This window comes from Trichechus manatus, unplaced genomic scaffold (genome assembly GCF_000243295.1).
Source record: "Trichechus manatus latirostris isolate Lorelei unplaced genomic scaffold, TriManLat1.0 scaffold00090, whole genome shotgun sequence".
Lineage (NCBI taxonomy): Eukaryota > Metazoa > Chordata > Mammalia > Sirenia > Trichechidae > Trichechus > Trichechus manatus.
The window spans coordinates 46,241-50,762 of record NW_004444026.1 but is presented as its reverse complement, the minus strand read 5'-3'; positions in this window follow the sequence as shown (position 1 = coordinate 50,762).

Here is a 4,522-nt window from a genome sequence, read left to right as displayed (position 1 = left end):
CCTTTTGGTTAGCAGTTGAGCTCTTAACCGCTCTGCCACCAGGGCTCCAGTATGGTGCTTAGGACATAGTAATTGTTCAGTAATGTTTGCTATTAATGAAAATTATTATCGTTTATGATAGCACTCTAAAATGCATTTAGGAGGATAATTATTTTACTTTTTAGATTTAGGAAGCATCCTAGTTTTATGGGAACCACGTATCCTGGACAAATGTGTTACGTGAATTATGCCAAAGGAGTTGCTTTGGTATGTAATTATTATGCAGTTTGCTATTATAATTTTCACATTTCAAATGTTCATTAATATTTTAAATATTAAATATTTTAAAGCATGAATAAATATATTACTTAGTTTAATGCCCCTTTTATAGCTTTTTACATTACTAATTTGTAGCAGAAAAATTAAATTATATATTATTGCTTTAAGAATAAATGGAACATTTAAAAATTGAAGTCATCATGATGTCATACTGTAAGTAAAATTTTAATTGTTTTGACCACTGGTATGCTCTGCATCAATCTTTATTATATATTCAATGCAATTTTAAGTTAATTATTAAATGTATTTGTTATCAGTTTTTTTCTCTAATTTAATAATTGGTGTACACTATGTGAGTTTTTATTAAATAATATCTATTTTCTCTTATGTGTTTTATTATTGCATTCAATTCTTTATTATATGTTTGGGAGGAGCAGACTGCTGTAGGGAAGAAACAGCAACAGAATATTCATAATCTACTGTTTTCTGGTATAAGTGAGAATAAACTCTTACTGCAACCATGTTATGAAAATTAGAGAGGATAACTAACTCGAAAGTGCTTCAGAAAATAGGTCTGCACTATGATTTTTATGTTGGCCTATTTGGTGCTGTGTCTAAAAGGAGAAATCGAAACAGATGATTAAAAACTTAAATCATTATCACGCAGGTTACTCAGGAAAGGTTTATGGACATAATTGTGATGTTACAATTGTTTTCGATGGCAAAACTGAGATTTACTAATTAGAATCGGTGTCCTACTTGAAAGTAGTGTCTCCTAAATTCACACAGTTAGTGATTTCAATCTAGCCCAAATGGTTGGGCCATTAACATTATTGCATATTTCCTCTATGCCTACATATAAATAATAAAATTTTTTACCTTTCTTGTGAAAGCTCAGTTTGCTTGTGTTCTAATTTACTGTGAAACTGTTCTAATTTATTGAAGAATATCTTTTAATATCTTCACAGACAAACATCTGAAAAGTATCACTCGCACAAAATATCTCTGGTTGTTACCTTACCTCTACTCATTCTTCAGGGCACTCCGTTCTGAATTTTCCACTGCCACGTCATAGACACTGCTTTTGGTCTTATCATTAATATTGCTTCTCTACTTGAAAAGAAAAATTCTCTTCTTGAGTTACTCTGCTGTTTTTCTGTTTATCTTCTGGAAGCTTTATTGTTTTTATCTTTCACATTTAAATCTACCACTTATTTGGATATTATTTTTATCTATCATGTGAAGTAGAGCTCTAAATTCACTTTTTTTCCATATAGATATCCCACTGATCTAGTACCATTTATTGAAAATATCATTCTCTACCTACAGCAATCATCTTTGTCATAAATGAAGTAACCATATGTATATAGGTCTATTTCTAGTATTTCTTTTCTGTTTTATTGTCTTTTTGTTTCTCCTTGCACCAACATTACACTTTAATATCAGGTAGACTAAATGCTTCTATTTTTTTCTTCCCAGTATTACCTTGGCTATTCTTTGTTGTGGTAGTGTGCCATCAATCAATTCTGACTCATAGCAACACTATAGCAGTCTATAGGACAGAGTAGAACTTCCCCTTAGAGTTCTCTTGGTTGTGATCTTTATGGGAACAGATTGCCAGGGCTTTCTCCCACAGAGTGGCTGGGTGGGTTCAAACTGCCAACCTTTTGTTTAGCAGGTGAGTGCTAAACTTCTTTGGCTATTCTTAGCTTTTTGCATTTCCATATATATTTTCGATTTAGCTTGTCAGTTTTCACAAAATCTTCTGTTGGGATTTGAAATGGGATTGCATTTAAATTGATATCTTTCCCACATTGAGTCTTCCAATTTATAAGCATAGTATTTTTCCATTTTCTTTCAATAGTTTTATAATTTTCTACGTTTTTTATATAGACGTCTTCCACATTCTGTGAAAGAATGAGAACACTGCTCAATATGTGAAACCAGAACACCGAGTAAAGGACAATTATGCTGATTGACCACAGTTTCATTAAACAAAACAATCTGTTGATCTTTTATAGGATTTAGGAGAAGAATTTGTTGTGTGTTACAGAGATATGAGGGGGTCGACATCCGTGTCAGTAGTGTTTTTTGTGTTGTTTACCAGCATGGAAGTATATTGCTTTCGAAGCTGTTCGTTGTTGATAGACACAACTGTGTTGTATGTGTGTATCTTCTATAAACTATAGAGTTGGATGTTGTTTTGACTCTATCCAAAAAATATTATTAAAAAAACCGGTATATACCCAGAATACTTGAAAGCAGAGACTCAAAAGACTTCTACACCAGTGTTCACTGCAGCACTATTCACAATAGCCAAAAGGTTGAAACAAACTAAATGTCCATCACCAGATGAATGCATAAACAAAATGTGGTACTTCAGCCAGTAGGAGAAATGAAGTCTTGATACATGCTACAGAATGGATGGAGCTTGAAGGTATTATACTGAGTGAAATAAGCCAATCACAAAATGACAAATATTGTAAGACTTCACTTAAAAAGACAAGAAAAGGCAAGTGTACAGAGATCAAAGTTTATTAGTGGTTGCCAGGAGTTGGAGGGAGCGGGAAAAGGAGGGATAATGGTTTTGGAAAAGTCACATTGATTAAGGGTAGGGTTGCACAGCCGATTATTATAATTGCTGTTAATAAGATGTACACTTGTAAAAAGTTGAATGGATGAAAGTTGTGTGATGGATTTTTTATGACAACGACAAAAAAAAAAAAAAAAAGAGTTGCTGCTGATGCTGCTTGTGTACAACCAAACGCCTCATAGTATTTGATTCCTTAGTTTAGAGATTTAGAGTTATGGCTTCATGGGACATCCCAGTTATTTGGCCTAATCATGTGTTTAGTGCTTCTGTTCTCCTAGTTTGTTGCATTGTGCCTCAGGTCTTAAAAGCTTGCAAATGGACATCCAAGGAACAAAAACTGATCTCTGTTCTCTTGGAGCAACAGAGAAAGGACAGTCAGGAATAGGAGGAGGATATGGATGTGTGGCTAATTGCATCCATGAACAACTGTCTACTTTGCTATGAGCCCAGAAGAACTGGATAGTGCCCTGCTACCATTACTGAACATTTTGATCAAAGGCTCCAGAGAAGAGTCCTGATCAAAAGAGGGAAAATGCAGAACAAAATTTCAAATCCTCATGGACTCCAGACTTTCTGGCACCATGGAGGGTGGATGAACCCCTGAAACTATTGCCCTGAGAGAATCTTTAAACCTTAAACCAAAAACATCTTCTGAATTTTCTTAAAATGGAACAATAGTTTAGCTTAACTAATTAAAAAGGTCTTTCCTGAGTATTATGTTCTTTTAAGAACTATCTGTACGGGATCAAATTGGCAATGGCAACTGGAAAGATTAGATAGGAACCTTAAGGGGCAGTGAGTTTATGTTAATGAAGGAGGAACAACTCAGAAAAAGAGGGTGAGAATGGTAGCATACCTCAAAGAATGTAATCAGTGTTACTGAATTGTACATGTAGAAACTGTTGAACTGGTGTATGTTTTGCTGTGTATATTCTCAACAACAACAAAATAAAATTATGAAAAACAACTGGTTTAGTTACAAATTATATCTTTGACCTTATTTCTGTTATATATTTTGTGTTTAATTTACTTTGTGTATTATATTTACTTCGTATCTGTTTTCTTTTTAAAATAATTTTTTGAATTTTAGATAGGTTTGTAGTTTAGCTCTAGTGAATACCCTTCTACTAACACTTTCATATAAAGTAGTTAGTCCCTTTTTTTCTTCTTATGCAAGTTTTTACCTTTCTATTTGGTAACTTTGTATCTGTCTCTCCCTTCTGCATCTAATATTCAGCTTTTTCTCTCCCTCTCTCACTTGGATTTTAGTTTTTTCTACTTTATAAGAATGTCATGGATTAAATTGTGTCCCCCACAAGTAGATGTCAGTTTAGCTAGGCCATGATTCCCAGAATTATGTAGTTATACTCCATTTTGTGATCTGATGTAATTATCCTTCATTTTGTAATATTCGATTTTATATGTTGTAAATCCTAAACTGTCTATGAGGCAGGATTAGGGTGGAGTGTTTCTTGAGTTGCACCCTTACTAGAGGGTGTGACTCAAGTCACTACCCTTACCCAAGTCACTGCCTTACTCAAGTCACACCCACTTGAGTCACACCTTTTATCTTACAAGAGATAAAAGGAGAGAGAAGCAAGCAGAGAAAGGAGGGACCTGACTACCACCAAGAAAGAAGAGCCAGGAGCAGAGCGTGTCCTTTGGACCTGG